The following is a 25,270-nucleotide window of genomic DNA, read 5'->3' as shown; positions in this document are numbered from 1 at the left end:
CGTTGGTGTGGTCTTGGCTGGACCTCCTGCTTGCTTTCTTGGTACCAGCAAGAGTGTGCATGGGTGGGTTTTTTCAGCCGTAAAACTGTTTTCTTTTCCTTGCTTAATGGTAAACTTGCCCCAACATCATTTACTAAGTAATGCCACAAACTATATGAAATGCTGCTTTTATCACTTGCAGTATGCTCATGTGGCACGTGAGTCTATCTGGGGTTTCTTTTTTTTTTTTTTTAAGATTTTATTTATTCGACAGAGATAGAGATAGCCAGCGAGAGAGGGAACACAAGCAGGGGGAGTGGGAGAGGAAGAAGCAGGCTCATAGCGGAGGAACCTGATGTGGGGCTCGATCCCATAACACCGGGATCACGCCCTGAGCCGAAGGCATACGCCTAACCGCTGTGCCACCCAGGCGCCCCTATTTAGGGTTTCTGTTCTGATCCTCTAATCGGCATAAATAGGCCTTCACCAGCACCTAGCACCTCACAGCTGGACTTATGACAGCTGAAAAGTATAATGTTGGGCAAGCAGGTGACTTTCGCTTCCTTTGGTACTAAAGTTCTATCCATTAGGGTAAGTGAGTTTAATAGAAGTGCAGACTCTACCAAATAGACTACGGTGACTGTAGGTCTTCCCACTGGAAATGTAGGCCGTTCCTTTCCTGGCTGTGGATTGGCTTCCCACTGCCAATGTCTTTTCTATGAAAAAAACAATTTGAGTAAAGAGTCATCTCATTATCATTGCAGCTGTTAATATCATTTGTTGTCTGAAAAAACACGTGGCATTAAAATATGTAAGATATTTGTCATTTTTGTAAACTTCATTAAAATGTATGTGAATGTCCTCTTTCCTGTAGCAAAGTGTCACCTTCCTGAATTCTGTATGCACAAAATTTGAATTAATAGAAAAAGGAATACCTAAGGGAATCACGTCTGTAAAAACTTCAAGGTGTGCTTAAAATGATTAATGATAATGTTCAGAAAGGCCTTTTACTTAATTTAAAATTTTTTTTTATAACTTTTTAATTTGAAATAATCATAGATTCACCAGAAGTTGCAAAACAAAAAAAATGTCTGGGGAGGTTCTGTGCACCTGTCCCCAGTGTTAACATTTTATGGAACAATAGTGCTGTATCTACACCAAGACACTGCTGTTGGTACAATCCATACACTTATCCCAATTTCACCATTAGATATGCACTTATTTGTTGTGTGTCTCTCCATGTGGTGTTACCACGCCATACAGTGTGGCCTTGCGTAAGCACCACCACAACCATGATACTACACTGTGTGGTCACCACGAGCTCCGTCCTGTTACCCCTTGATAGCCACACTGTCCTCTCTCCCATCCCTAATCCCTGACAACAGCCAATCTCTCTCTTTCCGCAATTTTGTAATTTCTAGTATGTTACACCTGTGGAATCATGGAGTAAATAACTTTTGGAATTGGCTTGTTCACCTAACACGATTCCCTGGAGATCCATCCAGGGAATGCTCATTCCTTTTTGATTCCTCAGTGGTTTTCCCTGGGGTGGGTGTTCCAGTGCGTGCGATCATGCACTCAATTGCACAACATTTGGGTGGTCTCCGGTTTGGCCTGGGATGAATAAAGCAGCTATGCACATTCATATGCAAGTTCCCATGCGACAATGTCTTCATTTCTGGGGGATAAAACCTCCAGTTTGGGGTTGCATGGTCAGAACATGTTTATTTTTGAGAAGAACTGCCAAGCTATTCTCTGGAGGGGATTCCAGAAAAGCCATTTATTTAAAATAATCCTGTGCTTATGTTTTCATCCCTTTAAAACATCTTTATTTGTTCCCGGCTTAAAAAATAATTTGTGTCTAAGAGGCAACATAAATACAACTTTGACGATATTCTGTTATTTGTAACTTCTTTGCAGTTCTATCTTCATTTTTTAAAAAGATTTTATCTATTTATTTGAGAGAGAGAGAGCAAGCACAGGGGAACAGGGAAGGGCAGAGGGAAAAGCTGGCTCTCTGCTGAGCAAGGAGCCCAGCATGGGGCTTGATCCCAGGACCCTGAGATCATGACCTGAGCTGAAGGCAGACGCTTAATCGACTGAGCCACCCAGGTGCCCCTCTTCATTTTTAATTCCTCTGTTTACAGTTTTTAGCGTTCATTCTCACAGTTGTTTGAATATTCATCTTTAATCAGGAATCCGCATCACCTGGAAAACCTGGTGCCTTAGAACAGAAGCCGAGGTGAAGATTCTTGTGTAAACGGTTCCTCGGGTTTGGCTGTTACAGACAGAGCTGCTGTGAACATGGGTACGCAAGTCCTTGGATGGCCATCTGCTCTCGTTTCTCTTGGGCAACTACCCAAAGTGGAATTGCTGGGTCATGTGTTAACAGTACAATTAACTTTCTAAGGAATATCAAATGCTTTTCCAGAGTAGCCACAGCATTTGGCATTGTCACCAGTGATGTGGGAGCCTTCCAGTCGCTCTGCACCCCACCAGCTTCCCCACCCCTCCATTCTAAAAGATGGGTAGAGGCACCTCATTGCACTTTTAACTGGCATTTCCCTAATGGCTGACGACATGTGCATTTTTTTTTTAAAGATTTTATTTATTAATTTGACATAGAGAGACAGCCAGCGAGAGAGGGAAAAGAAGCGGGGGAGTGGGAGAGGAAGAAGCAGGCTCATAGCGGAGGAGCCTGATGTGGGGCTCGATCCCAGAATGCCGGGATCACGCCCTGAGCCGAAGGCAGACGCTTAACGACTACGCCACCCAGGCGCCCTGACATGTGCATTTTTAAATGCACTTATTACCATCCGCATAAACCCCTTGGCGAAGTGTCTTGGTTTCTTTTCATTTCTGAGTTATATTCTTGCTGTTGAGTTTTGACGGTTCATTATCTATGTCTTTGCACATGTGATTTGCAAACATTTCCTCCAAGTTTCGTGCCTTGTCTTCTCGTTCTCTTGATGGTATTTTCATAGAGCAAGTTTTTAATTTTGATGAAGTCCCAATTTATCAGATATTTTTTCTTTTCTGTATTGTTTTTGGTGTCTAATCTAAGAACTCTTGACTAACCCCAGTCACAAAGATTATCTGTTTCCTTCTAAAAGTTTAAAGCTGTGCACTTTGCATTTAGGTCTGTGTTTCATTTTGCATCCCTTGGGCATGGCATTGAGGTTGTGATTCGTTTTCTTTTTTCTTTTTTGCATACGGAAGGCCAGTTGTACCAACATCATTAGTTCAAAAGACTTCCCTTTACCCATTGCATTGCCTTATCTTTACCAAAAATTAATTGACCGTATCTGTTTGGGTCTGTATCTGGACTTTTTACTCTGTTAGCTTTTTAAAACATAGTCTCTGGAAAATTTAAAATGAGATATGGGGCCTTCGTTTTATTTCTGTTGGACAGCCTTGCTGGAAGCATGAGTGACAGCCGGAAGGCTGGCCTTCAGGATGTTCCAGTCAGTCCCAGGCTGCGGGCTCCCCTCGGGGAGGGCATGGCCTCCTGGCCATTTTGGGGGTGTGTGGCTCTCAATGCTCAGGGCCAGCCACAGGCTACAGTAGTTGCCAACACTTAGAGCAACCACGGCCGGCAAAAGTGATGTGGGAGCGGCACCAGCAGCTTCTACTCGGGTCCTGGGCCTTTACCCCTTGGTATCTCTTTTCCTTCTCTCTCCTTTCCTCTCTGGCGGTGCGTTTTCGCTCTGAGTATTGCCTTCCTCCTCCTTCCCAGTCTATTTCCCTCTCTCTCCCTTCCCCTTCCTCACATTTAGTATGAAAGCTTGTTGATGGTCCCAATTTATTTTATCTTCTTTATGCACCTTAAATTATTTCTTTCTCCCTCCTTTTGCCCTTTTCATGTTTTTTCCCTCTATTTATTCCTAACTTTTGCCCACTCAATTCTGCTGCTTTGAATACTTAATCTATATAGACATGTTCCATTTTTTATCTTCTTCTGACACATTCTCCTTCAGAGATAGTCATCAAAATCTCATGACCACATATAAATACACAGTAATAGCCTAGCCCCACATAGATAGAAGGGTCAGGTCTATGGTAGTAAGCAATGTTTCAATAGCAGTAGTATGACTATATTTCTTAAACTCCCAGAATATTAATTTTTTAAAAGATTTTCTTTATTTATTTGACAGAGAGACAGCACGCGTGTGCACAAGCTGGGGAGAGAGGCACAGGGAGAGGGAGAAGCAGGCTCCCCAGGGAGCAGGGAGCCCGATGTGGGGCTCCATCCCACGACCCTGGGATCATGACCTGAGCTGAAGGCAGACACTTAACCGACTAAGCCACCCAGGCGCCCCCATTGAAAATAATTTAAAAAGTAGCTAGCGATTTACATTCTTCTCACCTATGTTCAGAACATGTATTTCCTCTCCTAATCAATTCAATGGACACCAGTGAAATAAGCGTTTCCTTTATGTCCTTTCTACCTCCTGCTATCCGATTTGATAATTATGATAGTAAAATTATGTGTTGAAATTTGTATGATCTAGTGAAATTCGGATTAGTTCAATTTGCTTGACTTCATTTGTTTACACAGGATGGTGACATGAGGGGAAGTTCTGTTTAGAAGAGGAATTGAAAGAATGAATAGTTAATTCGGATTTTTCTTCCCCAACCAAAGACCTATGGGACACCTCAGCCCCCTCCCGGCTCCCCCCGGTGTGCAGCTGTGTGGCCTGTTAAGACGTCATTTCCGTGGTAGTAGAGAAGGAAAGCTCGTTACCTGGCCACACCTACAGAGTTAAATAAAAAGAAGAGACAATATTTTATCACATGACTTCTCAAAACTGCATGCAATTTTAGGACTCATTGGTGAAAATTATTAGAATGTATAAAATATGTTAAACATGCTTTCATCTTTTGAAGCATGTTGTGATCAACTGCGTGTGAACTATCAAAATATTCGTTCACACTTTTCAGGTTCCTTTTTTCCGAATAGACTGGTGCTGACCTTGACCACTTTCTTCAGTGAATCTTTTGGGAAACGAGTTTGCTTTTCCTTGCCTTATCTCTGCCTTAGTAATTCCTTCCCAGAGGTGTGGCGTAACAGGTGCCGGCCGGGAGGCATGCATGCTTCCCTGGACCTTAAGGAGCATCCCAGTGTTGGGGGGCGGGGGAGAAAAACCTTTTTGGGCGTGGCTGTCCCTGCTCTCTGTCCCAGAGGTTTCTCATGTTCTGTTAGGCTTTCAAGTTTCCTATTTAAATTTCGGACAGCTCAGAGGTGGGCTATGATATACAACTACTCCAGGGAACCTGAAGCTGTGGGGTCTTTGGGGTTTTTTTAGAGAAGCTTGGCTGAACTCGGGTCCAAGGTTCACTTGGCCTGGGTCTGGAAAAAATCCTCATGGAATATTTGGTCCTGGGGGTAATCCTTTCGGAAGTCAGGGATGGTTTAGTAAGATTGAGGAGACTGTTAACCTCACTGAGTGCTTCCCAGTTAAGTGTCTGCTTTCAGCTCAGGTCATGATCCCAGGGTCCTGGAATCGAGTCCTGCATTGGGCTCCTTGCTCAGTGGGGAGCCTGCTTCTCTCTCTGCCGGATGCTCCCCCTGCTTGTGCTCTCTCTCTCTGACAAATAAAAAAATAAAGTCTTTTAAAAAAATAATAAAGTGATACTGTTTAACTTCTAATGCAGCGTTTCTCAAACTGGGTGCAGAAGCAGTATTCTAGATTGGCCTGTGAATTCTCAGGGTTTGAGGAACCCTGTGTTAGAGGTTACACTGGCTTTAATAGTTTGCTAAGTCACTCAAATTGTTTCTGTTACTGAAACACAAACATGCACAAGGTCCAGGCTTTGTTCTCAAGGAATTTATGTTCTCATGGAGGCAGAAGGAAGAGAAACCAATGCTTAGGGTGTTTAGAGGTTATGACAGGGTATTAGGGAAACCCTGAAAAGGACCACAAAAGGGGAGCATCTGCTTGGTGTGGGGGGACAGAGAAGAGGTGCAGGAGGGGGTGTCAGGGGGCATTACTCACATGAGCTGAGAAGGGTGCAGGGGCGAGCAGATCAGAGCAGCCTCGGGACATTCCTGGCAGAGAGGAGAGAGTGTGCGAAGCCACAGAGGCAGGACAGAGCCCAGAGCACTGGGAGAACTGCTGGGGTTCTGTTCCGATGAGAGGGTGGGGTGCCTGTGAGGGTAGATTGGGAGGGAAGGGGAAGAGAGAGCCAGAGGCCAATTGTGAAGGATTTAAGGAGTTTATAAGTGGTGTAATACTGACAAATGATCTCCAACACAAGACTGGCAGATTCAAATTTGTAATTTAGGAACATAATGCAGAGCAGTATGAAGGATGGATTCTTAGGTCACATTGCGGTCATGAAGAAAGGGGTTAGGAAGTTGTTGTTTATTTTTAGGTATTTGCCAACATAAAAACACAATAAAACAGAAACAAATATTCCTGTGGGGAACTGGGAGATGGAGGAAAGGGAGGTTGGTAATTGGTGTGAAATCAACATAGAAAGGTCTGGAAGGAAGAGATGTGCCTCAACCTCTCTTGCTTCCCAGTCTTCTTTTAAGTTTGGCTATGACTAATGGCAAACACAAAATAACACTTCCTTAAATGAGAATCCTTTCCCATGAACACAGATGGATTTGTCCAGGGCTCTGTCATCGGAAACCCGGCTTCCTGCTTTATCACTCTCCTGCCCCCAGCACAGGCTCTGCCTCTTGGGCAAGATGGCTGGTCCAGCCCCACCCGCACCTTCCTGGGAAGGAGGACAGAGAGAGGGGGACAGGCTGCCTCCTCTCTAAGGACCTCCTCACCCCCGCATTAGCACATCCCACTTACGTTTACCCCCATGTGCTTGCATTTAGCCAAACGATCCTGCTTACTGCAAGCAAGGTTGAAAACAATGTTTATTCTGCCTGGTTGTGTGCCCAGCTAACATCTGAGGAGAAAGTGGGGAAAACGGGGCAAGTGGTGTTCATCCCAGTCCCTCGGCAGCATTTGCGTTAAACACAACTCAACTGCTAGACGTCTTAGGTTATCACTAGGTATTTTATGATTGTAGAAATGGCTCTCCCTTCCATCAGATTTTCTAACTTGGTGTTCTTTACTTACTTGGTAATTGGCCTTTGTTTATTAATTCTATGTATTTTCTTATTGCTTCTAAATTTTTTTAGTCCATTCCTTGGGTTTTCTCTGTTTACAAGTCTATCATCAGAAATTAATTCCAAGGGGCACCTGGCTGGCTCAGTTGGTGGAGTGTGTGACTCTTGATCTCGGGTCTGCAGGTTCGAGCCCCATGTTGGGTGTAGAGAACACTGAAAGGTAAAATCTTAAGAAAGAAAGAAAGAGAGAAAAAGAAAGAAAGAAAGAAAGAAAGAAAGAAAGAAAGAAAGAAAGAGAAAGAAATTCCAATGTAGTTTGTTTGTTTTTATAATAATATTTTTTATTACATTATGTCAGTCACCATACAGTACATCCCTGGTTTTTGAATAAAGTTCGATAATTCATTAGTTGTGTATAACACCCGGTGCACCATGCAATACCTGCCCTCCTTACTACCCATCACCAGCCTATCCCATTCCGCCACCGCCCTCCCCTCTGAAGCCCTCAGTTTGTTTCTCAGAGTCCATAGTCTCTCATGCTTCATTCCCCCGTCTGATTACCCCCCTTTTCTTTATCCCTTTCTTCCCCTACCGATCTTCCTAGTTCTTATGTTCCATAGATGAGAGAAATCATATGATAATTGTCTTTCTCTGCTTGACTTATTTCACTTAGCATTATCTCCTCCAGTGCCATCCATGTTGCAGCAAATGTTGAGAAATAATTCTTTTTGAGAGCTGAGTAATATTCCATTGTATATACGGACCACAGCTTCTTAATCCAGTCATCTGTTGAAGGGCATCTTGGCTCCTTCCACAATTTAGCTATTGTGGACAATGCTGCTATGAATATTGGGGTGCATATGGCCCTTCCTTCACTACGTCTGTATCTTTGGGGTAAATACCCAGTAGTGCAATGGCTGGATCATAGGGTGACTCAATTTTTAACTTTTTAAGGACCTCCACACTGTTTTCCAGAGTGGCTGTACCAACTTGCATTCCCACCAACAGTGTAGGAGGGATCCCCTTTCTCCACATCCTCTCCAACAATTGTTTCTTGCCTTGTCTATTTTTGTCATTCTAACTGGCGTAAGGTGGTATCTTAGTGTGGTTTTGATTTGAATTTCCCCGATGGCTAATGATTTTGAACATTTTTTCATGTGTCTGTTAGCCATTTGTATGTCTTCGTTGGAAAAGTGTCTGCTCATATCTTCTGCCCATTTTATGATTTGTTTATTTGTTTCTCGTGTATTGAGTTTGAGAAGTTCTTTGTAGATCTTGGATACCAGTCTTTTATCTGTAGTATCATTTGTAAATTTCTCCCATTCCGTGGGATGCCTCTTAGTTTTTTTGACTGTGTCCTTAGCTGTGCAGAAGCTTTTTATCTTGATGAAGTCCCACAAGTTCATTTTATCTTTTGTTTCTCTTGCCTTTGGAGATGTGTCATGAAAAAGGTTGCTGTGGCTGATGTCATAGAGGTTGCTGCCCATGTTCTCCTCGAGGATTTTGATGGATTCCTGTCTCACATCAAGGTCTTTCATCCATTTGGAGTTTATCTTTGTGTATGGTGTGAGAGAGTGGTCAAGTTTCATTCTTTTGCATGTACCTGACCAATTTTCCCAGCACCATTTATTGAAGAGACTGTCTTTTTTCCACTGGAGGTTTTTTTCCTGCTTTATCAAAGATTAGTTGCCCAAAGAGCCGAGGGTCCATTTCTGGGTTCTCTATTCTGTTCCACTGGTCTATGTGTCTGTTTTTGTGCCAGTACCATGCTGTCTTTGTGATCACAGCTTTGTAGTACAGCTCGAAATCCGGCATTGTGATGCCCCCAGCTTTGTTTTTCCTTTTCAACAATTCCTTGGCGATTCGGGGCCTTTTCTGGTTCCACACAAATTTAAGGGCTGTTTGTTCCAGTTCTTTGAAAAATGTCCTCGGTATTTTGATCGGGATAGCATTGAAAGTGTAGATTGCTCTGGGTAGCATGGTCATTTTAACTATGTTAATACTTCAGATCCATGAGCATGGAATATTTTTCCATCTTTTTGTGCTTCTTCAATGTCTTTCAAGAGTGATTTGTAGTTTCTAGAATATAGATCCTTTACATCTCTGGTTAAGTTAATTCCAAGATAACGTATGGTTTTTGGTGCTATTGTAAATGGGATGGATTCCCTAATTTCTCTTTCTTCAGTCTCATTGTTCGTGTATAGAAATGCAACTGATTTCTGAACATTGATTTTGTATCCTGCCACATTACTGAATTGCTCTATAGCTTCTAGTAGTTTGGGGGTGGATTCTTTTGGGTTTTCCATATAGAGTATCATGTCACCTGCGAAGAGAGACAATTTGACTTCTTCTTTGCTGATTTGGATACATGTTATCCCTTTTTGTTGTCTGATTGCTGTTGCAAAGACTTCTAGTACTATGTTGAATAATAGTGGCGAGAGTGGGCATCCTTGTTGTGTTCCTGATCTTAAGGGTAAGGCTTCCAGTTTTTTCCCATTGAGAATGATGTTTGCTGTAGGCTTTTCATAGATGGTTTTTATGAGATTGAGGAACGTACCCTCTATCCCTACACTCTGAAGGGTTTTAATCAGGAAAGGATGCTGTATTTTGTCAAATGCTTTTTCTGTATCTATTGAGAGGATCATATGATTTTTGGCTTTTTTCTAGTTGATAAAATCTATCACACTGATCAATTTGCGAATGTTGAACCACCCTTGCATCCCAGGGATGAATCCCACTTGGTCATGATGGATAATCCTTTTAATGTACTTTTGGATTCTATTAGCCAGGATCTTGTTGAGAATTTTGGCGTCCATATTCATTAGGGAAATTGGTCTGTAAGTCTCCTTTTTGATGGGGTCTTTGCCTGGTTTGGGGATCAAGGTAATATTGGCCTCATAGAATGAGTTTGGTAGCTTTCCTTCTGTTTCTATTTTTTAAAATAGCTTTAGGAGAATATGTATTATTTCTTCTTTGAATGTTTGGTAGAATTTCCCGGGAAAACCATCAGGCCCTGGGGTTTTGTTTTTTTGGAAGGTTTTTAATCACTGTTTCAATCTCTTCATAATTAATTGGTCTGTTTAAAAAATCAATTTCTTCCTGTTTCAGTCTTGGTAGTTTATAGGTTTCCAGGAAGTCCTCCATCTCTTCCAGATTGCTTAATTTATTGGCATAAAGCTGTTGATAAAAGTTTCCAATAATCCTTCCAATTTCATTGGTGTTGGTTGTGACCTCTCCCTTTTCATTCATAATTTTATTAATTTGGGTCCTTTCTCTATTCTTTTGGATAAGTCTTGCGAGTGGTTTGTCAATGTTATTTATTCTTTCAAAGAACCAGCTTCTAGTTCTCTAGATCTGCTCTACTGTGCTCCTGGTCTCTAATTCATTGATCTCTGCTCTAATCTTGATCAGCTACTTTCTCGTGCGTGGATTTAGGCCTGTTTCTCTGTTCCAGCTCCAGCTTCTTGAGGTGAGAATATAAAAACTGCATTTTAGATTTTTCTATTCTTTTGGGTGAGGCTTGGATGGCTATGTATTTTCCCCTTAGGACTGCCTTTGCAGTGTCCCATAGGTTTTGAACCATTGTGTTTTCATTCTTGTTGGTCTCCATAAATTGTTTAAATTGATTTTTGATTTCCTGGTTTATCAAATCATTCTTGAGCAGGATGGTTCTTAGTCTCCAAGTGTTTGAGTTTCTTCCAAATTTTTCCTTGTGGTTGAGTTCCAATTATAAAGCATTGTGGTCTGAGAATATGCAGGGAATAATTTCAGTCTTTTGGTATCGGTTGAGACCTGTTTTGTGTCCCAGAACATTGTCTATTCTTGAGAATGTTCCATGAGCATTAGTATAGAATGAGTATTCTTTGGTTCTGGGGTGTAGTGTTCTATATATATATCTATGAGGTCCAACTTGTCTAGTATGGCATTCAAAGCTCTTGTTTCTTTGTTGATTTTCTGCTTAGGTGATCTATCTATTGTTGATAGTGAAGTGTTGAGGTCCCCTACTATTAACGTATTATTATCTATATGTCTCTTTATTCTGGTTAAGAGTTGCGTTGTGTATCTTGCTGCAACCCTGTTGGGGGCATATATATTTATAATTGTCATATCCACTTGTTGGATACATCCTTTAAGAATAATATAGTGCCCTTCTGTATCTCTAACTATAGTCTTTAGTTTAAAATCCAATCTGGCTGATATAAGAATTGCTACCCGAGCTTTCTTTTGAGGTCCATTGGCATGAAAAATGGTATTCCACCCCTTTACTTTCAGTCTGGATGTATCTTTAGGTTCAAAATGAGTCTCTTGTAGACAGCAAATGGATAGGTCATGTCTTTTTATCCAATCTGCAACCCTGTGTCATTTTATGGGAGCATTTAGGCCATTTACATTGAGACTGATTATTGAGAGATATGATTTTAATGATGCCATGTTGCCTGTAAAGTCTTTGTTTCTATAGATTGTGACTTTCTGTTCTGTATCACTCTTGGGGCCTTTTTACTTTTATAGAACCCCCCCTTAATATCTCCTGGCTGGTTTCATGGTTATGAAATTGGTCAATGACTGGTGATTCTGGAAGGTCTTTATCTCTCCATCAATTCTGAATGACAGCCTTGCTGGATAAAGGATACTTGGCTGCATGTTTTTCTCTGAAAGAGTTTTAAAAATGCCCCCCCCCAACCCTTTCTCTCATTCCAAGTCTGTGTAGATAGGTCTGACGTAATTCTGATACCTTTGCCTTGGTGTGTGAGAAATTTCTTTGCCCTGGCCACTTTCAATACTGTATCCTTGGATCTAATATTTGCGAATTGTACTATGATGTGACGTGGCGTAGGTTTGTTGTGGCTGAGCTTGGGAGGGGTCCTCTCTGCCTCTTGGACATGAATGCTTGTTTCCTTTGCTAGATTAGGGAAGTTTACAGCTACAATTTGTTCAAATATCTCTTCTAGACCTCTGTTTTTCTGCACCCCCTTGGGGAAGCTGATGATTCTGACATTGGAAAGTTTCATTGAGTCAGTAATCTCCTGTAACCTACATTCTTGAGATTGGATTTTTTTGAGCCAAGTTTCTATTTTACCTTTCTCTTCTACTAACCCATCCTCCAATTCGCCGATACGTTCTTCTGCCTCATTCATCCTGGCCGTCAGAGCCTCTAGTTTTGACTGCATTTGATTCATAGAATTTTTAATTTCTGCCAGATTCGCTCTCATTTCTGCCCTTAGAGATCCTATATTCTCATTAACATTTTTGTTAATACTTTTTTCAAGTCTGCACATCATCTTGAGCATTGTTACTCTGAACTCCATTTCTGATAATTTGGTTATATCCATATTCATTAGTTCTGTGGCAGAGGCCACAGACTCATTGTCTTTGCTGAGGGGGGCGGATTTCTCCTTCTCATCATTCTGATGAGGAGAAGTTGCGGGGTTGTCCAGAGCCCAAATTATTGACCAGGACCCAGGCAGTGAGCACTTGTTTTATAGGGACCTTAGCGATGTGGGCTTCTTGATTTTTCAGCCTGCCTTCTGGGGGAGGGGCCTGCCACGCCGATACTCAGGCAACCCTGTTTGGGTAGAGTCTCCATGTCCCCTGGGAGGGGGGAGGGGGATGGGCACCCTGTGAGCCGGTATTTCCAGGCTTTTGTTCTCTGGCGGCTTTCCCTGGCGGTTTGCTGTGCCTCTTCTGAGAGTCAGAGCAGCAGCGGCCGAATCTCAGCCTCTGTCTCAGAACAGAGGGATCCTGGACCATTCTCCACTGATGTTCTGGCCACTTTAACTCTGTTTCTGTTGGTGCTGCTCAACCCTGCAGCGTCCCGGGATGTGCGCCCCACACCCGGCGTCCCAGCCCTCACTTCCAGGGCCGGCGCGTCTCTGTCCTTTGTGTTTCTAACACCGCCAGCCACCAGCCACCCTGCGCGCACTCTGGAAGCTCCCGGTCTCAGTCTGGATCCAGTGAGCGCACCTGAGCTCCGGTTTTCAGTCTGGTCGCGCATGTTCCCGGCTCATGGTCTCATTCTGCTGTCCCCCGGCTCCCCCGTGCAGGTGGCTACCGCTTCCCGGTACCTGAACACGGTGGCTCCCTCCCCCTTCCGTTTATCTTCCGATATCTGTGCGCAGTTTCACGGCTCCACACTTCGTACCTCAATACTCAGCGCTGGAGATGTTCATTTGTAGAGATCCAGATGTATCTTCCTGCGTCTCAGGCTGGTTCCATGGATGTTCAGGATGGTCTGGTACCTATCCAGCTCGACTCAGGGGACCAGCTGAAAAAGGGGACCCCTACTCCTCCGCCATGTTAACTCCTCCCTATATCCCAAATGTAGTTTGTTATTTTAAATTTTTATATTTTGTATTCCCTTTTTTTACCTATTTTCTTTGGCTAATAACTAAAGAACAATTTTAATAATAAACTACTGATATATTTTTCATTTTAGTAGGAGTGCCTCTAGTATACCTTCACTAAGCATAATGTATGTGCACTGACATATGTTTAGTTTTCTATTTTAGACTTACATTTTGAGATTTTTTTAAAAAGAATGTTGAATTGTATCAAATACCTTTAGCATCAACAGAGATAATTATATGATTTTTCTCTTAACACAATCAGTTGCATTACTATCTGAATAGTAGGGACACCTGGGTGGCACAGCGGTTAAGCGTCTGCCTTCGGCTCAGGGCATGATCCCGGCGTTCTGGGATCGAGCCCCACATCAGGCTCCTCTGCTATGAGCCTGCTCCTTCCTCTCCCACTCCCCCTGCTTGTGTTCCCTCTCTCGCTGGCTGTCTCTATCTCTGTTGAATAAATAAATAAAATCTTTAAAAAAAAATCTGAATAGTAAACCATTTCTTCATTTTAGCTGTGAAATTTACTTAAGATTGTATTATTCTTTCAATGTGTGGCTAGATTCTGTCTGATAGTGCTATCAGCTTCATTATTACAACACTGATCTGTATTTGAATCTTAATTTTACTTTGTTTCTGGTGATCCACATTTATAATTCCCTCATCCTGAGTGACTTCAGCCCTTAAATAGGTATCTCTACTGCAGATGCTTACTCTACTTAGTTAATGTTTACCTAACTGAAACCTATTTAATTCTTTAATCTAACTTAGCCTTTGGTCTTGCTTATGTAATCATTCTGAAATTCTTTACTTTTTTCTGGACTTTCAGTCACTGGAGAAAATTGCAGTTAACAAATTATGAAGAAAATCAGTTTTCTCTAAAAGTAACAAAAGCAATTAGTGAAAGATCACTGACAGATTTCACTGCTAAGTGAGTGTGAGAGAGGGGTCCCTGCCCAGGCTCAGAAAGGTGCCGTTTATTAGGAAAATGTGTAATGTCCCGGTGTGGAAATAACCCAAAGCAACTTACTGAGTGTCATTGAATTCAGTAAAAATTAATAGGACAGATTAGGTTTTGTGATCATTTAAAATGTACTGAAAATCAAATTTAAAATGTAATTAATTATGCTTTATTTATATCATTAATCTCCAGAGGAAATACCTGAAATATCCCCATTTATTAACTGTGCAAAGGATGCTTGTGAGTATCAATGGCGTAGCAAGGCTCCACTAGGACTTGTGCAGGGCAAAGGGCATCCCAGACTTCCAGAGTTTTCCTTGTCCCCTGACCTGTTTAGAAAAGGAATACCTACCGTAAGGCTGAGCCTGGGAATAATTTTCTTACTAACATTGGAAAATTATTGAGAGGTAGACCCTTCTGCTAAAATACTATACAAAGTATAACTAGTAAGCAAATAAGATCAACATAATTAAATAATCTTTAAAAAGTTAAACTGATATCCATGATATGCTCAATTGCCTCATCACATGAGGTTGTTAGGAATACATGAGAAGGGCTCCCCTAAGTGATGACAGGGGTCTGGGTGTGGTTAGAGAAGCCATTTAATGGACCTGGCGCCGCTTCACAATTAATTTCTTAGGATGTGCCAGGATCTGACCTATGCCCTGGGGATAACATAGATTAAAAGTGGCCAGTCACAGTGTAATGGAGTATCGATGGTCTTGCGTATCTGCTTCCTGAGAACGTGAATTAGTTGATCTTAAGGTCAGAGAAAGAATGTACTAGATGACTAGACACCAAAGTGCATGAGGGCAGGGACATATATGAACTCATTTAATCCTTGTTAAACTATCAAGGAAACTGAGGCGCAGAGAGATTAAGAACTTTTGAAGGTCACAGAGCTAGTGAGGGGGAGCTGAGATCTGAATGCACACTTCTAACTGCATTAGTTCTAAATCCCCTTAGATCAAGAGTGTAAAGACATACAGTAAATACTCGTTTTAACTACCATCATTATAACCTTGATCTTAGGAAGTGTTTCTTGAAATTCTACCTCCCAAATACCTATCCCTTGAATTTGCTTATTTCCTTCTAAGTCATCCAGTTGTTCAGGCTTCTATTATTTCTGACCAGGATTACTGCAGCAACCTCTGCTTCCCACCTTGTCCCTTCCCATCCTTTTTCCGTGGGGCAGCCCGTCCTCTTGCTAAAATGCCAACTTGATTTCATCTGCCTGATTCGTCAAGCACCAACAGACAACCAGTCAATAATTATGGGATGAATGAATGAGTGAATTAGCTATAAGACTTTGTTGGCCATAGTCTCCTCTCCATTACGTAGTACTTACATGAACCCTACCCCATTTGACTCTCCGTCTCATTTTTTCCAGCTTCTTTTGCTAACACTTCCTTCTCCCACAGAATTAATTTTTTCAATAGTTATTCAATCCATCAAGTGGTATTGTGGATTTAAGGGTAAAATGAAGAGTAGGGTTCGTAGCATGGTTCAATGGGGTAAGGACACTTTATACCCTTCAGTTTCAAATTGCTTGCAAATTTTAAGTAAATGATTACAATTAATACTGGTCTTAATCTCATATACTTAGATCAAAGCCATTTTTTTTTTCTCTTAGTTTTGTTGCTCATCTAATGTCTGTAAAGTTTTACCACACCCGTCATGGCTGCTGTTCATGTCATCCTCATCTGGCAGCCGTCATGTAATAAAGGCAAAAGTTCAGTGTTTGACTCTGAATCCTTGCAACCTTACCAGTTCACTCACTGTTATGGACTGAATTGTGTCCCCCCTTCTCCCAAATTTATATGTTGCAGCCCTAACCCCCAATGTGACTATATTTGGAGAGGGACTTTAAGGAGGTAAGGAAGATTAAACAGGGTCATAAGGACGGGGCCCTGATCTGGTAGGACTGGTACCCTTATAAGAAGAGGAGGAGACCTAGAGCTTACTCTCTCCATGGAGAGGAAAGATCATGTGAGGACACAGGGATAAGGGGCCATCCCCAAGCCAGGAAGAGAACCCTCCCCAGAAACCAACCCTGCACCTTGACCTGGGACTTCTAGCCCCCAGAATGGTGAAATAATAGATTTCAGTTGTTTAAGCCCCCCCATAGTCTGTAATACTAGGACAGCCTAAGCAGACCGAGACACTAGCATTGCTGGGAGGATTAGGAACCCAGCACTTCTGCCCTTCTCCTCCTACTTCTAGAACCCTGGGTCCGGGCTGTGTTTTAACTGGAGCCTGATCTTAATCACGGGGCTTGAAGGAAGTGGGCAAGAGACAACAGTGATGCTTGGGTTTCTAGTGCCTGGAAGTCTTGGGATTTCTAAGATGGAGGAGGGAAAGAATGTAAATTAATGGAGGAATGGGATAGAAGAAAGGAAATAGTTGCTTAGTCTGGACACCAGGTCACAGGGCCCCCCATCCACAGACGTGCTGCTCTGATGTAGGTTTCCCGAGGCAGTGGGCTCCAGCATCCCGTGGTTGGGGGGAGGTCTCACGCGTAAAGCACCAATTTTCTCTAGATATGTCTTCTGATTACTTTAAAACACACATGGATCTACCTTTTGAACTAGTCTTAAGCCGAAGACAATATCAGTGATAACCTTTCCTTAATAGTATTTGCTTATAATATTACAACTTAGAGGCAAAGGGAAAGTTTTTCACACAAATAAGTTTCATTCAAGAATATAAAATCTATCTGTTTTTACCCGGGGAGGGACTGAGGAAACAGGAAGTCGTGGTGAAGATGGAGCTGAGAGAGTAAACTGGAAATAGGAACAGAAAGTGAAGGCCAGCCGGTGGAGGGAGAATGTCAGGGTGCAGGCCCTCCCTGCTTTGATGTTGTCCCAGCCCGTACACTGAAGTTCATGGGAACACAAACAAACAAAAACAGTGTAATAAGTATTTTCTATCCTTCTTGGTCACACATGAACCTTAGCAAGGACTGTAGTAACGACGTGGGAGTGAAAAAATTCATTCATCCTGCACGTTCTCCCTGCTTTGGTCAGTGGCTTCCCCAGACCCGCACCCCGATTCAGCATTTCAGGGCTGTCCTCACCACCACCCTCCGTCCCCTGTACCCTCCCTCGATGTGAGGCTGGTCTGTGAGCTCAGGTTTAAAAACCTTAAACCACCACCTGGAAAGATGCAGGCACGGGCTAGCTCCTGAAGACACGGTTGAAGGTGAGGGCAAGGCGATGGGGCCTTGCCACGGAAAGGCTGAGTGGGGAGGCCCTGCGGATACTATGCAAGTCCACTGGTCAAGAATTAACTACACCTCTTTCTCAAGACCTCTAGGCACTTAGGGTGGTTTCCGGTTTTTTTATACCCAAACCCCACTGGGGACTCGAGTTACTCACCTTGGTCTTGTCCTGGATGAGGCAGCAGATTGACTTGTGATGTGGGAGCCAAGGAACATTCCAGAGCCCACTGACGCCCATGTGAGTCTTCCCCGGTCCTCTACTTGGGATCCTCTTCACTGTGCCAAGGCAAGGCCCCAGGACGGGGAGCAGCATGGATTGCACTCGTGTCGATGTGACGGGAGTGCAGTTTGCCGTCACCTCGCATCCCGTGGCTGATTTTTCCCACAGGGGTACTACCTGGGCTCTACTGATGGCATGACCTGGTGTGTCTCTCCTGCTCTCAGACGCCTGGTGGCGCGACCCGGTGTCCCCTCCTGCTCCCATAGAAGGACTGCGATGGCTCTTTATCTCGAACTCACCAGAAAGCAAATTGCTTTTTCTCTTGACATCATTTCCTAATCAGGTTTCACTTCATTTTGAGCCCAAGTTGTGAGTAAAAAAGCCATGAGGCTCAGGAGCCTGGTCCGGCCGAGCACGTGCCTAGGGAGCAGCTCCCCACGAGGCGGGGTGCGGTGTTGAGGGGCGTCGAGCAGGGTGTGGCGACAGTGTGACATTTGAAATCGTGCTCATGGCACTCTAGACGTGGCCATCCTTCCCTGTGCCTGGCAGCAAGCAGGGCTATGATCCTGGTTTACCATCGGGGTCCCTCGGGCCCCCAACACCGCCCTGGTGATAAGGACAAGGCAGCCTGAGGACTGCAGCAGAGGTAGACGGGAAGGCGCAGGTGTGGACCAGTGGCTGGTTTAAAAAACGCAGAATAACCAGTAGGCAATTAGAGGCCCAGCCTTCCAGAGGACTCTGAGCTGGGCAAGGGCGTGAAGGACAGCCGCAGGGCACACATCTCTGAGACTCCCATTCCGTTGTTTCTCCTTCCCTCTTTCATCGTTCATTTTAGCCAGAATTCAGCTGCGTAGCAATGACGAGACACTGAGGGGCAGGCCTCTCTCTGTGTTCCTGGTACCGAGAGAGAAATGTTGCTTGCATCTTGATTATTTTATTTCATGAATATTTTATGAGCATTTATTAGCCCGTGGCATCCCTGCGTAGGCAAAAGCTACATGTAGTTCACATGCACCTAGAGACGTTAAAAGAGGTTGCTTTACATAGAACAACAAACTAGGAAGTTCTCAACCCGTGAAGATTCCTTTTTCTGAATGCAAAAAGTATATATGTATAGTATGAAAAATGTATTCACTCAGTAAGAAATTCAAACAACTCAAGGTGTGGAAAATAAAAAAAAAATGGAACTACCCCATAATGCCTCCCCCAGATATAGCCACAGTTTACAGAGTATATCTTTAAAACCTGTTTTGGGGATGCCTGGGTGGTTCAGCTGGTTAAGCGTCTGCCTTTGGCTCAGGTCATGATCCCAGGCTCCTGGGATGGAGTTCCACGTGGGGCTCCTTGCTCAGTGGGGAGCCTACTTCTCCCCCTCCCTCTGCCTGCCGCTCCCCCTGCTTGTGCTCTCTCTGTCTGACAAATAAATCAATAAAATATGAAAAAAAATAAACCCTATTTCATATACTTTGGAACAACTATTCAAGAGCTTAAATATTCAGAGGACATGAAAGTATTACCATTCCAGTTAAACAAAATGACTCAAAAACCTTCCCAGATTTTAATATTTCACTAGAAATGATTATTGGTTAATTCATATGTGAGATCCATTTCAGGAGCTGCTCCTGAGAGGTCAGGCATGTTACCTGAAGTCCTCCCGGGATGGAGTGTGCTTGCCCGAGCTGAGGCCATGAAGCTGGGTCTCAGTCCTTCCGCTTTGTGATTGCTCATTCAGGTCGTGCCACACGGGGTCATAGATCTTCTAAAACACAGCTCTGCCCAGCACCCTCAAGCTTGAAATTGAAGAGCTAATTTCCCTTGACCAATAAAGCAAACACTGGATGTGATGGCATCGAGTTTCCTGAAGTCTGAGAGACGCTAGCGATGCTGGACGCTGAGTGGGGACACATTTATCTGAAGGGGCAAGAGGTCCCCTCCTCCACGGAGCCGGCTGAGAAGGACGTACAGATGTGCCGAGTGGGTTCAGGACCTGGCCTGCTGGAGATGGCACCTCAATAATGATGAGCAGGACATTGAAGCGGAGATCATATTTGGAATAGTTCTGAAAGCCATCTTAAGGAATGCCTGTATTCTCTACGTTCCATCTTCTGTTTGCCCATCAAAATCTTACCCATTCTTTAAAGCTGAGCCTCGGTCTTGTCTTTGGCGTAGAGTCTTTGGTAATAATATTTTTTTCCCTCGTTCTTTTAGTCTATACTTCTGCAGAAGCACTGTGATTATAGTGGATTTTTATTTCTCCTTTTCCTCCCTTAAGAACACACTTCTTACAAGCAAAATTTTTTTATCTCTATGGATACTACCTGGTGATTAGTTCAGTTATGGATAAGAAGAAGGTCAATAAAGACATATCGAATGAATACATCTAGCAGTTTCTACAGGAGAATAAGACTAATTGCGCTAACTGTAACAGTTGGGTGCTTCCACAGAGACAATTTTCTGGCACGAGTGTCCAGAAAATAGGAAATCCATGGTCCACATCTCCTCGTGTCCCTGTTATCATTTATACTGCTTCTCCACACTGCTCAGTAATGGAGCAAATCTTTTCTACTTTATTACCGCTTTTACCTTTCTTTCTCGTGACTGATAATCCATTGGGCAAGCTCAGTGTCCGTCGTCTTCTCACTTGCTGTTTGCTTTCTTCTTCTACTTGTGCCATCACACGCTCCAATTTTGGCCTGTTTAGGCGAGATTCATGCTCCCAGCTGTAGGACCTTTTTTCTCCTTTGCACAAATACTTTTTTTTTTTTTTTAAAGATCATTTAGTTATTTATTTGACAGAGACAGCCAGCGAGAGAGGGAACACAAGCAGGGGGAGCGGGAGAGGAAGAAGCAGGCTCCCAGCAGTGGAGCCTGACATGGGGCTCGATCCCAGAACGCCGGGATCACGCCCTGAGCCGAAGGCAGACGCTTAACCACTGCGCCACCCAGGCGCCCCTGCACAAGTACTTTTTAAGCAAGGATCATACTTCTTTGGTAGCTTTATTACAATCCGGTAATGCCTGGGTATCTGTTTTCCTTATTGGAAGTAGAGCATGGCCAATGGATTCAGCACTGACTCCATATTTAATGACTAAAGATAATAATGACTTAAAGATACTAATTTGCAATATGCCCTGTTTCAAACCTGACGTTTTACATGCAAGGAATCTGAGATCCCACCTGAGAAGAAACGCCAGGCAGTCCAGCAAAGCAGCGTCTACGGGTTGCAGAGTTCTTCTTCAGAAGATACCAAGCTAGGGTACTTCCGTCTTCCACTCTTTACTCCAGTTTGCTTATCAGGCAACCATCGGTTTTATCATTGTTCCTTCATTTGGAGACAGAACTAGTAAGTTTTGGTCAAGCCCTATGATTCATTTCCTTACTTTCAAGCAAGGTCATCGCGGTTCCCATTCAGAGCGCTGCCAAGTGCTACCCCTGTGGGGAGGGGATGCAGCCTCTCAACCTAAAAGAGCTTTGGTGGGGCAATGACTCATTAATTCCCTTATGCCTTTTCCAAATGCAGATAAAGCTTACAGTTGGTTAAGTGATGGGACAAGGTGTGGATTGAAGGTTGGCACCGGTCTAGGGGAAAAAGTACATTTCCTTTTCCAAAGTAAAATATTTATTTTAATTGGCTCACAATAAATAGTAGGGCAATTGTAACTAACAAAAGAAAAGTGTACTTTGGAGAACAGGCATAGTAAAGGGAAAAAAGAGTACGTAGAGATGGAAACATTTTGCATCAATCATTTTTATGACTTAGAGCAATTTTCTAAGATTATAAAATTTGCTGGAATTAGTAGCTCTATAGAATAATTTTGAATCACAGAATTTCAGAGCTGGAAGGTACTTTACAAAAATGACAGATTGAACCCCCCCTTTATACTGTAGATGAAAAAAAAAATGAGGTCAAAGTGTCGAGACAGGATCAGTTCCAATTCCCTTTGTGTACCTCCGACTGAAAAGTTTGGGTGAATCACAAATCTTGATTGCCGTAGCCTCTAGCATGATCTACACGCAGAGAAGAAGTTGCAGCCGGCTGATGGTCCATGACCTTTGCTATGACTGCTGGGGTTTGCACACACTCCCAGGGTATCTGGACTGGGTTAAGGGACAGCTCTCCTCATGATCCTCTGTGCCCCCAAAGATGCATTAAAGTTATCAGGACTTCTAGATAGGTGGGAGTTTGGGCTCTCCAGACCCTCTGCGTCTCTCAATTAACTGTTCAGGTTGGTTTTGAGCTTCCCAGGGCTCCAGAGATGCTCGGGAGATTTGGAATGTGGTGCAGAGGTGTAGAGGTAATGCTTATGACAAATACTTATAAAACATAATAATGTGACTCTTCTGCTTAAAAGTCTTTAAAAGCCCTTCATTGCCAACACTGATATTTTATTTTATTATTTTGAATTTTTAAAGAGATTTTATTTATCCACTTTAGGGAGAAAGAGAGAGAGTGTGTGCAAGCAGGAACAGGGAGGGGCTTGGGGAGAGGGAGAAAGAACCCGAAGCAGATTCCGTACTGAGCACAGAGCCAGACCCGGGGCTCGATCCCACAACCATGAGATCATGACCTGAGCCAAAACTAAGGGTCAGACGCTCAACTGACTGAGCCACCTAGGTGCCCCAACACTGATGTTTTAAAACGTAGGTCTTACGACTATTCGGGTACGGTGAGGCCAACAGATCAGCAATTGCTATTGAAAAGATAATTTGTTACTCACAGTTCTCAAGAGGAGGGCCACACCGGGAAGCAGCAGGGTGGGTCAGGAGCCGGTGGGAGCAACGGCGGAGCGTGGCCAGCAGCCTTTATGGTAGTTTTCTCAGCAAAGACAAGGCCGGGTAAGCAGGCTTAATAATTTCGGTGGGCTCTGGGGTGCAGAGGCTATGTCTCGTTGTGTGGTACCGGCCCTTCGATGGTTAGGGCAGAGGAACATAGCCTGGGGGTAGGAGCCGCACAGAGGAGGGGCGGGGGTGCGCTCTGGTTTGCGTGGTTTGTGTGGGAATGAGTTCGTGTTGGTCAGCAGGACCCAAGGTGCCAGAGCGTCACGCCGCTGGCGTTTGCAGAGGGTGCCCCTGTGACTGGCGCTCCGGGGAGGTGCTCTGGAGCAAGGGGGTCCTGGTGCCCATTTCGGGAGCTGCTGCATGCGGTGCCCTGTTGGCAACACATTAGTAGACTGAGCCTTAATCTACTAATTGAGGGGAATCCTGCTTTAAAGAAGCCTGTTAGTCTTCATTTAACAGTTTTGTGAGCTTGTTTAGCCATAAAATTCTTTTGAAAAACCTAATGTATAGTTTTAGAGGTATCTCAAATATGGTATTATAGATTTAGAATCTAGACTTGGCTTTGACCACAGTCTGGCACCCATTTTCTCTCGTGGGGTTTCTAGTAAGAACCGTCCAGGCTGGTTTAATTAGGGTCAACATAACAAGCTTTCCTCTTTCCTGCCTCTAAGCTCTGCTCAAACCGGTTTCCCCCTGACTCGGGGGTGTACCTCGTGCTCTTCCCCTGATGGAAGTCTTTCTAGCACCAGCTTCTCTGTGAAGTCCTTGCCAAGCTTCCCAAACCCACAAATAAATGCTGCGTAACACGAGCTGCACACTCTTCTAAGCCCTTCAGAATACTAACTCACTTAGTGTCATCGTGATAGTCCCAGGAGGCAGGCACTCTTCGAATCCCTATTTTATGGATGAGGAACTGGAGATGCATTGATGTTGAGAGACTTGTCCAAGGTCACAAAGCTAAAGGTATTCAGGATGTTGTTGGCGTTGCCTTAATGCTATTTGAATATTCTGTGCTATTAATTAATTAATGCTGTTTGAAATTTCCGTGGGGATTATGCAGGTACCCGCTAATAGATGTGTGTATGTTAATGTGTGCTTTAAATCAGAGGGAAGGAGTCTCTCTCTTTTGACATTCTGCAACTTTATTAAGACTGTTCATTCAGAATTTGTTCAGAATCACTTAAAAGGAATTTTAAGTTAAAGTTTACTTTGGCTTAGCAAGGTGATTTTCCGAGTCCTTCCTCTGAGAGAGTATAAGTTCATCAGTAAATAGCAATGCAGGGAAAATTTTAAAACCACTTAAAAATGCACTTTGTAATACTAGCTTTTATATATGCACAATATCTTAACACTCATTCTTATATACTAATACGGTGAACGTTTTCAGAACTGACTCAGAATAAGGGTTCAACCAGGAAAGCAGGACCAGGGGTGCCTGGGTGGCACAGTGGTTAAAGCGTCTGCCTTCGGCTCAGGGCGTGATCCCGGCGTTCTGGGATCGAGCCCCACATTGGGCTCCTCCGCTGGGAGCCTGCTTCTTCCTCTTCCACTCCCCTGACTTGTGTTCCCTCTCTCGCTGGCTGGCTCTCTCTGTCAAATAAACAAATAAAATTTTTAAAAAAATAAAAATAAAAAAGGAAAGCAGGACCAGTAGGAGATAGACCGTCGGGGTTTATTGCAAGGAATCGGGTTTATGATTGTGGGGCCAGCTAGTCACATCTGAAATGCCCAGGGCAAGCTGGGAATTGTGGAACATTCTGAAGGCACTGTCCCCAACCAGAATGTCTCTTTCAGGGAAACCTCAGTCTTGTTCTTAAGGTCTTTCAACCAACTGAATCAGGCTCATCCAGATGACCTGGGAAAACCACCCTGATTAAGTCAACTGGTTATGGATTTGATTTGTGTGTACAAAACACCTTCACAGCAATCCCTGGACAGGTGTTTGTATAAGATTTTTTAAATTTATTTATTGGTTGAGAGAGAGAGAGAGAGAGGGATGGAAGGGCAGGAGGAGAGACTCCCAAGCAGACTCTGTGCTGAGCTGGAGCCCAACACAGGGCTCGATCTCACGACCCTGAGCTCATGATCTGAGCTGAAATCAACAGTCGGCTGCTTAACCGACTGTGCCACCCAGTCGCCCCGGACAGCTGTTTGACTGAGTAACTAGAACCGTAGCCTCACCAAGTTCACACATCAAAGGACTGCCTATCACAAGAACATTAAGCAACTGCCAGGTTGTCTCTTCTATGTTCCCATTAATACTTGAAAAGAAAAAGTAGTTTCTTTAGAAATCCCCTGTAGAATAAATAAGAGGTTTTATCATTTAAGTGAGTTTCCCATCCACTGGCCCAAAGCACGTGACGTGGCTTTTCTGTCATCTTCTGATCCCCTCCTGCCCAGGCCCCTCTCTCTTCAGGGTCCTGGCATAAGTATCTCTAGTCCCTGTTAACCCTGAGCCTCGGTCACCTTCTACGGAAGAGGGAATCACTGCAGGTCTGGCCTGCCCGGGCGAGTTGGAGGACTGACTAGAGCAGCCACGGAGCGGGTGGGAGCGAGCGGCACACCGTGCGCCGTGTCCTCTTGTAGTGTCCGTATTGTCATCGTGTCCCTCCCTTGAGTGACAGAGGTTTTCTGCAGGAGACATCCAGAGGCTCTGATGTCACATTCAGAAAAAAATTTTTTTAACTGGCACATTTAT

At 43.7% G+C, this 25,270-nt stretch overlaps 1 protein-coding gene across 5 annotated transcripts in view; it reads left to right on the top strand.

Moving 5' to 3' along the window:
• Window positions 1–25,270, top strand: part of SOCS6 (suppressor of cytokine signaling 6) — an 828,170-nt gene that overhangs the window by 82,795 nt on the left and 720,105 nt on the right. The window contains exon 5 of one of the 5 annotated variants that reach the window (XR_015727575.1): window positions 19,526–20,532. The exons of the other annotated variants lie outside the window; for them this stretch is intronic. The gene's annotated coding sequence lies outside the window, so the exon portion shown is untranslated. Of the gene's footprint in view, window positions 1–19,525; window positions 20,533–25,270 lie in introns of those variants that run through there. 5 annotated transcript variants of the gene reach the window in all.

Source organism: Ursus americanus, chromosome 19 (assembly GCF_024610735.1).
Source record: "Ursus americanus isolate L20-20 chromosome 19, mUrsAme1.1.p, whole genome shotgun sequence".
NCBI lineage: Eukaryota > Metazoa > Chordata > Mammalia > Carnivora > Ursidae > Ursus > Ursus americanus.
This window is presented reverse-complemented; position numbering and strand designations above follow the sequence as displayed.